The sequence below is a fragment of the Rhipicephalus microplus genome, chromosome 2 (assembly GCF_043290135.1).
Source record: "Rhipicephalus microplus isolate Deutch F79 chromosome 2, USDA_Rmic, whole genome shotgun sequence".
Taxonomy (NCBI): Eukaryota; Metazoa; Arthropoda; class Arachnida; order Ixodida; family Ixodidae; genus Rhipicephalus; species Rhipicephalus microplus.
In genome coordinates this window covers 211941771-211956293 of record NC_134701.1, presented here as the reverse complement: position 1 = coordinate 211956293, position 14523 = coordinate 211941771, and the positions used below count along the sequence as shown (strand labels likewise).

Genomic DNA, 14523 nt, shown 5'->3' with positions numbered 1-14523 from the left:
CAAAGTGACCGCAAATATTTTGAAATGTTAGCTCTGTTCCACACCTTTAGTATCCAATCCAGTGCTTCTATTTTTTTATTTTGTATCTGAAATTTATTGCAACCTTAGACCATATGTCCTCTGGTGCTGTGCTATATGCAAGACGTCTAATGTGACGAAATGCACCAACTGCAGTCTTTTATGACGGAGTCCTTTGCCGCACACGTATTTATTGTTTTCGTGACGTGTGTGCAATTTATAACGTCATTTAACGTGACTCAGCTTGCAGTTGTTGTGTTCGCGTCTTGGGTATGCGAAATAAGTAATCCTGTCGAAAAAGAAGTACAGCTTATTTCCGCGCTGTGGTACGAAAGTGGTGTCGTAAAACAAATATCCCTTCTTCCTCGGGACATACAGAAAACAACACAATATTTTTCTTTACTTCAGCGACATAGAAGCTCATCAACTTCCAACGCCTGTTCATGTAAATAAGAATTCATTAAAATATAATAAACGCACATCATCTTCCTGTATCGCGCCAACCAACAAAGCTGCTCAAAAGTCGTTTTTCTTGTTCACCAGCATCGATAATAGCGTTGGCTGAAGAGCAAAGGTAAGTGCGTTAAAACAATATAATGAAAAACGGCTGCTTAACTATTGAAACATTCTGTTTTGTCACACACATGAGCCGCCGTAGATAGGTTAAAGCGAAGAGTATCTGGATACCAAACTTTCTGAAAGTTATATGTGGCGGAAAGATCTTTTAGAGCAATTTCACGAAAGTAATCTAAATTTGACGTATGCATGTGGGAGGTAGTGGCCAGATACTGCACCAGGGTGGCCAATCCTTCTCTGGTGAGGGAGTGCGTTCCCGGCGGTGGTTACCGGTGAGGCCGCACCCCAGGCCTCTTAATGCAGTTCCATCAACACGCGGATTTTTTTTTTCCGGTTGGGAACTGCGCGGCACCGAGATTTGAACCACGGACCTCTTGCATGCGAGGCGGATGCTCTAACCACTACGCCATCGTCGCACCTGCCTAAATTTAACTAAATCTAAATTCAACTCAAGGTTCTGAATTCAACCCTGTTCAATGCAGTTGCCTCATTGTATATAAGAAAAAAAAACAACTCGTGTACTTTTCGGGCTCTTATTATGTGTATATATAACACAAATAAAACATTTTTTTATTGATGACGAAAAGAAGGAAAAAATATTAAAAACATTCGTACCTTGCGATCGGCTTGTACCAGTTTTATTTGTAAACAAGTATAGTCATTAACATGATACATGCTCAGCTTATTGAGGTTGAAAAACTGCTTGAACAAGGCATGTCACTAGAGTCAATGTTTCTACAAGCGAACTTGTCTTCCTTAGACTAATCCTCCTTTGAACTTACTTGAATGTGGCCCATACCGTCATACATGTGGGCGCTGTCTCGGCATATTAACATGGCAAAAAAACTGTCCACCAGCACTGGCAGGAAGCCGTTATTTAGGGCGAATGGTCAGTTCACTTATGCTTCAATAGTTATAATGTGGCACTGTATAGTGTAGCTCATAATGTCACTAAAAAAACAGGTGAAAACGCTTTCAGAAAACACACCACCATTACTTTGAGTTTTGAAAAAAGGTTTGACGATTCAGAGTACGACGGTATTTTAGCTATGGAAGTGCATTACGCTGTCCCAGCTTTATGTGTATAAAAAAGTGTTCAACAATTTATAGCTCGTGGTATTCTGCTATGGGAGAGAAGATAGACGTCCCAGTCACATGGGTATATAATGCAGAAAACGCCAAATGGTCTTGTGTGTTTAGAAGTTGTTAAAATTTAAAGTACATGGTACTATTCGGGAGAGAAAAAAGCCATCCCGTGGGCCTCACACTAACTTACCTGAGCAATGAGCTGACTGAATGTTACTCCATTTTTTTCCCTTTGTTTTTCTGTTAACTTGGCATGGTGTGCGATCGATGGCGGCGCTGCGAACCGGGCTTGACACTTCGAGGATCCCCGCACTTTCGAGGTGCGGCGCCGTGTAAAAACCACCGTCGTGGTAAAACTGGACAAAGAATAAAGAGAGAAACTATTTATTGCGAAAAACAGATTTTTGCCGGCTTCTACGTATCGCTGGCATGCAATATAAACAAAGAAGCAGTTCAATCGGTTGTATTGTGTGTGGCGGCTACCGACGCTTTTCTTACAACCGTGGGTGTCCGCGTTTAACGCTCATTTTCAAAACCAAGCGTTTTGTTTCTTTGATTTTCGGCTGCATGTATCCGCGGCGAGTGCTGCGCAAAGGTGAAGTGCTGCTCTGTGCCTAAAATAAGATAAGATAAGATCACCCACCCGTGAAAAGAGCATTAGCTTTCACAAGTATTCTAACGACCCGAAGCTGGGGAAGAAGTCGATAGTCAAACTCAGAAAGGGAAAGAAAGCGCTCCACGCCTTCATCGACCATGTGCAGCAAGCACTTCGCTGACAGTGACTTCCTCTATACCCGCCCTACGCGCCACTCTTCGGTAAGCTTACAACCGTGTTTCAGCGCCTCGCCAGTACTTCAGCCATTATTTCCACGCAGGCTACAAGCGTAGGCGACTTACACCAGGTGGGGTGCCGTCTCAAAACCTACCGCGAGGCCCCCTATAGGCAAGGGAGCCGACGACGCGGCCTCCAAATCGCCACGGTTAAGCGCACCTTGTGAGTGCAGCTGAGCGGCGCAGGATATCTGAGACTATACGGCTTCATTTGGTTGGTGTAGGTACATATATACGTAGTTTACTGATCAAGACAAGCAAACGCCTAGCACGCTGCTTACCATAAATGTGTAAGCGAAACCTGCTGTCGCTGTTCACTAAAGGTTGTCACCTAAGGCAATGCAGACGCTTTAAGCGGAGCTCCCTAAGATTTTTGTTATGCTACGTGCGTGAACGCAAACTCGCCCAGCTTGCCTTTGCCACGTTAATATTTGTGGCCCTGTGCACGGTATATGTAATCGGTGATAACTATTTGTTATATTCTGACACCCAAGCGATGGCCCTGTGCGGTATTAATATGAACAACTTCTTGATGTCGCTCTCACTGAACAAACATTACCGAGACAAACTGCAGTCATTTGCATTGGCCAGGGGGTGCGATAAGGCGGAACTTGCCCCCTCCCCGAGTCAAAGCAGCACTTGCCCATCAAGACTCCTCTTACGGCGATACAGCTCAGGCTTTCGTCCTGGCGACGCCCATAGCTGCAATGCGAGCACAACTATCTCAAATTCGGTAATTTGATGCTGCTTTTCATTTCCAGTGGATGTCACAAACGGGCGATTCACTATGCAGTAAATATCTCATACGTAGTTTGCGAATGCCCGAGAGGCAGAAATCAGCGATTCTCACACATATCCTCGTGTTCACTGTCACTATTGTCGCACTGCAGCAAAAATATCCTAAGTAGAAGGGCAGGCGTGCCCTTCTCTTTAGGATTGTTGTGAAAGCTAACATCTTTTTAACGGGTGGACAACACACACTATAAGGCACAGAGCAGTACGTCAGCATTGCGCAGCACTCGATTGCCACGGGTACGTCGTGTGGCGGATTCGCGAGTCGACGTGTTTCCAGGCCCATAGCAGCGACGGTAATGAGATCTCCATTGACGGCCTAGACTGCGCATTCAACAGCGTGGCCTGCGTCGTACTCCACCGCGCCGTCGATGGGAGACCAGGATGTTTAGCAAGCTGTATGTATACATGTTTGTAGATGCTGGAGAACGGCACACGCATTGAAATTCTGAAAGAAACACCCGAACTAATTCGTATCGCATGGCGAAAACTGTATAAATATGACGAGTGAGAACATTCATGCATAGCCTCACTTTTAAATGCGCAGCATTTCCCAGCGAACTTTGGCGACTTCGGAAGAGGAGGAAGAAGAAGTGTCTCTTTAAAAGAACGCTTTAAAAGAACACCGACAATTTGTATTCTTTGCCGAGCCTGGTATCTTTTTCAATGAGCATTGGTCCCGTGTATATAAACCCCAAGTGCTATTTGTTCAAACACTTCTAGATGCTTTAAATGTTAATATATTCGAGATCACACCATCTGTCAAACCAATCGGCCAAGTGCAAATAAAATTTGACGATATCTTCCCCATGAACGCTAAACACTTGCCCTCTAAATATTTGATTGGTTTATTAGAACAACACCTGTCTCAATTAGGTACTAATATAGCAATTGCAACGGATGCATCTATGAGTGGCGAGAAGGCAGGTGTGGGTATTTTTTCTCTCTCATTATTCTGGTCATTTTCATTACGCCTCCCAGATTATACACCAATATTTGAAGCGGAATTAATGGCCATTATACTAGCTATTCGTAAACTTCCTGCGACTCAATCGACAGCTGTGATAGTGTCTGACTCGTATTCCGTGTGTTCATTCTTATCATCGTCGTCGACATCAGCAGTACTAGAGACTTTTAAATCATTAATCCCAGCAAACATTCGTCTAGTGCGAATGATATGGGTGCCAGGCCATCGTAGTATATTTATAAACGAGATGGCTGACACACTTGCGCGAACATCTCTTGATCTTCCGATTGTGCCAATCATGCCTCCTACAGCTTATGTAACAGCAGCGAGGTTTAGAAAACTTTCCCTTCTTGAAGACTCATCAAAAATCATGATACCGCATCCAGATTTCTCGCACCTGCACTTCACATGGAATATAAAATGGTGTCCCACGCGTAAATTGGAAGTCTTGATAACAAAATTACGTTGCCGTGTACCACCTCTTAATTTCTACTTAAACAGGTCTGGTTTGGTGCCATCCCCTCTGTGCTCAAGCTGTAACGAACCTGAACATATCGACCATTTTCTCATCACATGTCACCGATTCAAAAATCAAAGAAAAAACTGCTTCGAAATTTTATTCAGAAAATTAGGAATATCACTTAATACTCCCAATATTTTGTCTTTTGGGGCCACTTCATTGGGACCCAGCGACAGGAACATCTGCGGGGCTCTCTGCGAATTCATATATAACACAAGAAGATTACCTTGCTGAGTCAGTGATCAGCTCTCGAATTTTACTAGCCACACTACCACTTATTATTTAGATGATACTCTGCAATGATTCAACTTTCAGAAGAATTTCATATAACAATTCCACCTCAGATATTCAACAAATTCTATTATTTCTCTCCTCCCCCCTTTTTTTTCTTTTTTTTCATTGCGCCAAAATAATTTCACAGTCAAAACACAGTAATCATATTCCCCTAGTCTAGAAAACCTAAAGGTATTGACTTGCATTAACCACCGGCTTCTTGGCCAATCCCCCTTAGTGGGTGAGAGCCACAAAAGAAAGGAACAAGCAAGCAAGCAAGAACGCAAAGTGCTTTTCCCGTCAATGTGAGGTGACCCTCACAAGCTTTCGCTGTAGAGTTCCTCGGTTAAATTTTTATCTCAACAAATCAGGATTTTCATTAACTAACCTATGTGCAGTTTGCAATGAACCGGAAACAATAGATCACTTTCTTCTCACATGCCGCTGCTTCGCCTCACTGCGCCGAATAATTCTTGAAAGACCGATTGGTATGCTCGGATCGCCAGTCAATACATCCACCCTATTATTGTTTGGAGCCAGTCAGTTGGGTGTGGGCCGCAGTGCTATTCTGTCAGCGCTACATAAATTCATTCAAGCAACCGGGAGGATACGCTGCTAGTGGTACTGCCAGATATATCCGATTCTTTGTCCCCCTTCCTCATTCTTGTTAATTTGTTTTATATATTCTGGTTTATCGACTTCTTCTGCACTTTTTTCACGTTTTTTTCAAAGGAACATTATTATTGTTCTTATCTCACTTCTCTTTCTTTTTTTTTAGCAAGCGTTGTAAAAAAATATCTATTATAAGGTACAGAGTGGCCAATCCCCCATGTGGGTATGAGCCAAGATCTCCTAGGCGACAAGACAAGACAAGAACGCTTGTTTCTGCGCTTAAATTTTTTTAGTGAAACCATCGGTTTTTTTGGGTGCCTCGCCTCCCCGTCTTGCGGTGATGACCGCGGAGCGTGCCAGAGGCCCGCCTGGTCAGAGTTCCTCACACCCGTCAACCACAAGGAAGCGAACTGGCTCCCCCAGTGACACTGAAGACACCGATCTCTATTCTATGTTGGAAGACGACACATCCGATGACAGTTTTATACCTGTCCGGGGTAAGAGGGCGAAGAGAAGGACTGCCAATGCATCAGCATCAGCTCCTGCAAGTACAGCGACTGTACAGTCAAGGCCTGCGCGCTGGCCGTACGTCATCATCTTCATGCCGGAAGATCCTTCAAGCAACCTACGACAGCTGAACAGGCAAGCCCTTTCCGTTGCTCTGGAATGTGCGGTGCCACATCAAATTAAGGACGTAAGAGTAAACCCAAAGAAGAATATTATCGCCATAGACGTGCACGATGTGAGTGCGCTAGGACAGCTGCAGCAAATGACTGAGCTAGGTGGCATTAAAATGCGCCCCTTTATCCCGATAGATGATAAATCAATTGCTGGTGTAATTTATGACATTGACATTGCCATTCCTAATGTTAACTTGTCTACGCTCATCAAGCCTGCAAACGAGGGAAGTGGCATGACGCAAGTGCGGCGCCTTGGAAATACACGCTGCGTAAAAGTGTTTTTCAAGGGAGATTGCATACCGTCTCATGTTAAAGTTGGACATTTCCGACATCTGGTTCGACCATTAATCCAAAAGCCACTTCAATGTCATCACTGCTTCAGGCTAGGACACGTCAAGGGAGTATGCTCCAACTCACGACTGTGTCCCCGTTGCGCTGAACCCCATGCCAAAGACACCTGTCGGGTGACTACTCTGAAGTGCGCCAACTGCAGCGGTCCTCACGCTGCCTCGTCGAAAGACTGTCCTCGAATCCAAAAGGAGCGCGCGGTTCTCAAACGAATGGCCCGAGACAACTCGACACACAGGGAGGCAGCCGAAGTAGTCCGGCATCGGCGTCGACGTCGGCATCATCGAAAGTCTTCAAAGAAGGCACATTCCCGAAATGCTAGTTCCCACTCTTTAGCGGTTCCACACAGCGCCGCGAAAGGACCCACCACTTCTACGAAAGAAGCGGAGAAGCCTTCTTCCCCGGAGGAATGGCCCAAGCTCCCAACCCGCTCTTCTGCTAAGGAACCTCAGCAGGTTGCGGCCACACCAGAGCCGTCTCCAGCCATGGAAGATTTGCCTAAAACAGATCGTCAAGTGATCGCGGTGCTGCGTTTTCTTATAGAAGCCATCCGAGAGATATTAGTCGACATGAAGACAGCATCTGCTCGAAGCACACTTGGAGTATTGGACGCCATAATCCCTGCAGTGCTTGAATCTCTCAACTAGGAAGATGGCTACACACACCTCATCATTTCGTAGAGAAGTCGAGGCTGCATCCGTCATCCAATGGAACGCCAGAGGACTAAAATGACGCCTTTCAGATTTTCGTCAGTTTGTGTACACCAACGTGTTTCCACTCATCGTTATTTGTGAACCCCAGTTTCTCAAAACCAATAAGATTTTCGGGGTACGCAGCTGTCATGTCTTCAACAAATGGTGCGTGCACAAAATCATCGTCTTTGTTCGTCGTGAACTGACTTATGTTGTGCAACCAATTGCGCCTCACGATGACAATCAGTGCGTCTGCATCACTGTGAAAAAGAACAAACTCATGTTTACTCTCATAGGCGTTTATATATCGCCTTCGAATAATCTCGATTCCAGAAGATTAGCGGATATTTTTAGAGTGTGTCTTGCTCCATGGGTCATCATAGGTGATTTCAACGCGCACCATCACGCATGGGGAAGTACGCGGACAAACACAAGAGGACGCAGGTTAGCAAACATCACCTACAACTATGGCCTTACTATCCTAAACTATGGTAGCTCCACTTTTCTTCGAGGGGTAACATACGGCAGCTGTCTCGACCTTGCTTTTGTCTCCGACTCCCTCGCGAGATACGTCAAGTGGTTTCCAGATGTTGGGACACGAGGAAGTGATCACATCCCAATCTACTTTAACAACAAAGGTTTGTCTAGTTGTGGTCCACGGACGACCATTCGAGCAGTACAATGGACCAACTTCAAATCCGACATGATAAATGCTTCCAGCGATAGCCTACGATCTGGATTAGAGCAAACAATTAAGAGCGCAATGCAAAACGCCACTCGCACGGTGACAATATCTTCCGCACGAAACGACTTTGACATAAAGTTGGAGCGACTTTAGTGTTCAGATGGTTTTTCGGACCGAGCCTTGCGCAACCTTGGGGAATGTGCAAGGAGATAACTGTTGAGCTTTTGCAACATCTCGTGGCAGAATGACAATGTTCCTGACGACGGGAAAGTAAGCCGCTTGGTACCCTTATTGAAGCCGGGCAAATCCCCACTCGAACTCGCCTCATACTACCCAATAGCGCTAGCCAGCTGCGTAGGAAAGGTAATGGAAAGGAAGATACTAGGCCGCCTGGAGTGGTATCTAGAACACTACAAGATTTATCCGAATTCCATGGCTGGCTTCCGACGCGACCGCTCTTCCATTGGCAATGTCGTTGATCTAGTTTCGTACGTTCAGCACGAGGGATCCCGTAAGCGACTATCTACAGCTTTGTTTCTAGATGTGAAAGGCGTGTATGATAGTGTACTACATGAAGCAATTTTGGGTGCGCTTGTGGTGGCTGGCCTTGGTGGTCGAGTCTTTTGGTGGATTTCGAGTTACCTGGGGCTGCAAGGTCATTCTTTGTGTTAACAGAAGATGACCCAACTATGCGACGATATACATTCAGGGGCGTCCCTCAAGGCGGAGTTCTTAGCCCGACGCTTTTCAATCTTGCACTATAATTGGCCTTGATGAATACTTTCCCAGTACCATTGAGATCTAAATATACGCAGACGACATCTGTGTCTGGACTTCGGCAGTCACACGTCCTCAGATACGTTCCCGGCTTAAAAGAGCCGCAACTATGGTTGCCAACTACTTGTTAAAACAAGGTCTCAGCATATCCCCAGAAAAATGCGTGCTGGTGGCCTTCACTCACGAAGCAACGACCTCTTAGGTCATCTCAATCTGCGGGCGACCCATTTCTTACGCCAGAACCCACCGGTTTCTGGGCATCATTATTGATAGAGACCTCTGTTGGAGTCCGCATGTGGCCTATATGAAGAAGCGCCTGACCGCTATTTCTCGATTGTTCAATTTCCTGGCAGGAAAGACTTGGGGGATGTCAGCAGACGCAATGTTGGGACTCTACAGAGCCCTGTTTTTCGATTTCCTGAGATATAGCTTGCCCGTGCTGAGCAATACCTGCAAGACCAATGTTCGTGTTCTACAGGCAGTACAAGCCCAAGCACCGAGAGTGTGCCTTGGTCTGCCCATATGTACGTCAACAGAGGCAACAATTGCAATTGCTGGTGATTATCCAATACAAACTCGCATTGCTGTACAAGTCTTGAGAACGCACATCCGGCACTTTCCACGTGCTCCCTGTCATCACCTTGCACTGTTGCCTTCAGAGAGGCGCCAAGCATCGTTCGATAAAATTATTGTGAAGTACAGCAAGAAACTTCCCTCGGGCTTCACTCCTACATCTAAACAAACGATACCCCCTTGGTGTCTTATTCGACCCGCGGTGCATCTTAGTGTGCCAGGAATCCGGAGTAAATCTGAGCTTTCATCGCCCGTTTTGAAACAACTGTCTCTTTTTCTTTTGCAAGAGAAATATCCAGACAGCGTACATATACATACCGATGGCTCCACGAACCGCCAGTGTTCGTCAAGTGCAGTAGTTGTCCCAGCAAGAGGTGTTACCATCAGCTTTAAGACTGACCACTCCACGGCATCTACAGCAGTGGAACTAGCTGCTTTGAGCGCTGCACTTTGTGTGGTCAATCGGAAACCATCGCAACAGTGGTCGATTTTCAGCGATTCAAGGGCTACCCTACAATCTGTGCTCTCAGCATGGCGTCGAGGGCTGTACGAACAGCTTGTTTCTGAAATTCGATGCCTTCTCCACACTTCACACGAGAAAAGGCATCATGTGACGTTTCAGTGGCTGCCAAGTCACTGCGGCGTCATAGGGAACGAACATGCCGATACTGCAGCGCGGGCAGCTCTTGAAGGAACACGAGAAGAAACCATACCACTTTCGCGGACCGATGCTGCCAGTAATCTTCGGTGACTTGCGCATGAAATCACGTTTTCACTTTGGTGCCCACCAAGGAACAAGACGAATCGCCAAAATCACCTGTCCTCTTTGATAGCTCTTCGCATGCCTACTGGGCCACTTTTGAGGACCGATGCTGCCAGTAATTTTTGACGACTTGCGCGTGAAATCACGTTTTCGCTATGGTGCCCACCAAGGAACGAGAAGAATCGTCAACACCACCTGTCCTCTTTGATAGCTCTTCGCATGCCTACTGGGCTCGGCCGAATAGAATCCACTCTTCTTCATCGCTTATGGCTAGGGGTGGCATTTACAAAATCTTATTCATTTGTCACAGGAATGGCCGACAACGCTCTTAGCGATGCCTGTCGTTGCCAAGAGACGCTATACACCACATCCTGTGCGACTGTCCGTTGTATGACATCCAGAGACAGTCACTGGTGTCCGTTTTGGCGCGCATCGACAGCAGCCAAATGTCTGTGGACACTATTATTTCAAGTGCCCGAGAGAAGACATTGCAACGGAAGGCGACAAAGCACTGTTGAAATTCCTACGCGACACGGACTTGAACAAGCGGCTGTAACAGTTATGTCACACACCACGAAAGACAAGACAGGACTACGACTAAGTGGGCGGGCGTGTGCTGCCTAATGGGCTGTGTTTATCTCGCTTCCCTCTCTCCTCTCTATCTTTCGTCTCACCATCCCCCTCTCATGTGCAGGGTAGCAAACCGGCTGCCTATAGGCTGGTTAACCTCCCTGCCATTCTTTTCCTGCTATTTTCCTTCCTTTTTCCTTGGCGACTTTGAGCGTGTCTATCTATCTATCTATCTGTCTATCTATCTATCTATCTATCTATCTATCTATCTATCTATCTATCTATCTATCTATCTATCTATCTATCTATCAATCTATCTATCTATCTATCTATCTATCTATCTATCTATCTATCTATCTATCTATCTATCTATCTATCTATCTATCTATCTATCTATCTATCTATCTATCTATCTATCTATCTAAGCACTTACGACTATTAGCTCTCCTGGCCGTTGCAATGTTGGTATCGATACCAAACATGGTATGTCATAACATGACTGTTTTTGACTAGTCATAACATGACAATCATGACATGTATGCCATGAATGTGCTTATTTACATTTGATGGTCCTGCAGCTCTTGCGGTGGTTTCGTTCCCATGGCATGTTGAAATACTGGTATGGTATGGCATGATTGCATGGCGAACACAAGCGACAGACCCTAACATGAAAATCATGACATGCGTGTCATGTAACAACATCACTACATGCTACGCTCAAAACGCGCTGGCGGCCGTTTCGCTGGCTTCACTTATAACAAACTTGTTATTACGGGACGTGAATGGATGACGAACGTATGATACTGCAAACATGATAAACATGAGATGCGTGTCAAGTAACAACATGACTACATGCTACGCTCAGGATGCGCTCGCGGTCGTTTCATCAGCTCCACATGTACCGAACTCGTTATTACGCGACGTGACCAAACGACATAGGTAAATGACACATCCAAACATGATAATCACGACATGCGTGTCATGTAACAACATGACAACACACAACACTGATGCGCTCACGGCCGTTTCGCTATCTTCACATATGCCAAATTTTGTCTTACGTGACGCCAATGGATGACGAAGGTATGTGACTGGTGCACACATAATAATCATGAGATGCGTGTCATGTGAGAACATGACTATATGGCACAGTCAAAGCGCCATTAGATTTCGACGTGACGCGGTGCGCGTGCTCGCCGGCGTTCATTTCGTCGCGTCACGCCGGTGTTGCGACGCCAAGTGCCGGTCCTGCCATATACTCGCAGGCGCGCACCACGCTGCGTTGCTTTGACGCATGCGCGTTTCAGCGCGTCCGGCGTCCCTCCGTCGCGAAAAGAGGGAGACGCAATGGTGTCTGGGTAACGCATCGGCGCGAAATGCAGCATGTTGCATTTCGCGCCGGTTGCCGTTGGGCCGCACCGACAGACGCTGGTCGCGCCTGGCGTCAGAATTTAGAGTGCTCGCGTTTTCCTAACGTAGCGTCCCTGTGCTCAGCGTTCGCGCGCGTCAACGCGCGCGAACGCTGAGCACAGGGAAGTATATTGAAGTATATTGGGCCCTTCAGTATATTGAAGTATATTGGGCCCTTCATGATGCGCTCGCGGCCGTTTTGCTTGCTCCACATATACCAAATTTGTTGTTACGTGACGTCAATAGATGACGAAATATATGACTGGTGCAAACATGATAATCCTGACACGAATGTGAAGTAAGAACATGATAACACACCACGTTCATAGCATGCTCGCGGCAGTTTCGCTAGCTCCACCTATACTGAATTTGGCAGCACGTGACTTGAACAGACGAAGGAGGTAAACGCGCCATCCAAACATAGTAATCATGACACGGAAGTCAGGTATGGCATCATTTACCTCCACCTCGTAACGTTGTGCTGATTTTAAAGTGACATATCAGGCTTTCTCATTCGAGCTTCGCATATCATCGATTCCCACTGTACGTGGGATCTGCCAATTTCCTTACCATGCAGCAATGCGGTCGGCGGCATCAGCGTGCTCGTCTGCCATATGGGACGTTTCTGGCCCTGTCGATCGGGTCGCTAAATAAATTAAATATACTAAAAATACTAAGATAAACTCATAATTGCACTCGAAAACATTCATTGCGAGTGTTACTTGACCCTCGCAAGGCTGTTCGTACAACAAAGTTCTCGCAAGAAGCAGACGACCCGCGCTCAGGAGCAGTGGATGTTTCAGCGCGGTTGAGGTCGGAGACCACCAATGACGTCACACGTGAGAGGGCGCCACTTAATGATGTGTGTTTAGACAAAGTGGTTAACAGTTCAGAGTACTCGCTACTCTACTATGGGAGAGCTGGTTTAAGAGAATTTTATTTCCAGATATATCTTACATAGCTTATGTGCACACAGAAATATGGGAAGCGGGGTTAGAAAAAGTGGGTAACGATTCAGAGTACCAGGTACTCTACTATGCGAGAGCATAAGCCGCCCCTACTATGGGAGAGCTTAAGGCCGTCCTTAAAAAATTCACAGTTCGATGGACAGCTGGTATGTGTATAAAAAGTGTGTTAGCGATTTAGAGTACTCAGTACCCTACTATGGGAGAGCTGAAAGCCGTCCCGTGGCAGATGACGTTATTGAAATGTGTGTTTAGAAAAAGTGGGTAACGATTTAGAGTACTATAGGTACTCTACTATGGGAGAGCATAAAGCCGTCCCGCAATCCGTATAAAATCCCTGGGTGAAATGATTGTGAGTTGACATCGACACTGATTATTGATCGCACGAGAGCTTCCAGGAGCACTCGTAGTCATACGTTTGGGCAACGCAACTGGTGCCAGTGGGCGCCTATGCTCTCAAATAAACAATCTAAATTTGTCGCTTATTTCAGGCAGTGCACAATCATATTAGGTGTTCAAGGTAACGTGGCGTAGGAATTTTAATTGAATATCAATACAAAGAATGTATTATATCTATTTTGCAAGGTAATACCACCTCAACATCGTCTAATATACAAGACCCAAGATACAGGTATACTAAGCTTACATATAGCGTCTCAATGAATTTGAGCTTTGCGCAGAGGCGGTGTCGTACCCAATGAAGTGATAACTGAGGGGCGACTATTGCTAGTTGAAAACTTTTCTTCTAGTCTCAATGAATTCGAACGACAACTTTTCTTGGCTCTGAAGGGAAAGCTACGGAGCCAAATAACGTGCATCCTACCGCCAGTGAAGGTAGTTCCAAAGAAGCGCCCGTATTAAATGCGAAGCATTTCTTAGCGAACTTCGGCGACTTTAAGCGTATCTATCTATCTATCTATCTATCTATCTATCTATCTATCTATCTATCTATCTATCTATCTATCTATCTATCTATCTATCTATCTATCTATCTATCTATCTATCTATCTATCTATCTATCTATCTATCTATCTATCTATCTATCTATCTATCTATCCGTCTATGACTTTTAGCTCTCCTGGCCGTTTTGATAATGGTATTGATACCAAACTTGGTATGGCATAACTTGACTGTATGAAGAACATATTTGACTAGTCATAACATGAAAATCATGACATGGATGTCATGAATGTCAAGATTTACAAATCATGGTCCTGCAGCTCTTACGGTGGTTTCGTTCACAGGCATGTTGCAAAACTGGTATGGTATGACATGATTGCATGGCGAACACAAGCGACAGACCCTAACATGATAATCATGACATGCGTGTGATGTAACATTATGAATACTTGCCACGCTCATGATTAACTCACGGCCGTTTCGCT

General features: G+C 45.6%; 1 pseudogene; it reads left to right on the top strand.

Moving 5' to 3' along the window:
* The first annotated feature begins 13806 nt into the window (after positions 1–13806).
* Positions 13807–13931, top strand: LOC119170907 (U4 spliceosomal RNA; annotated as a pseudogene).
* The last annotated feature ends 592 nt before the right edge of the window (positions 13932–14523 follow it).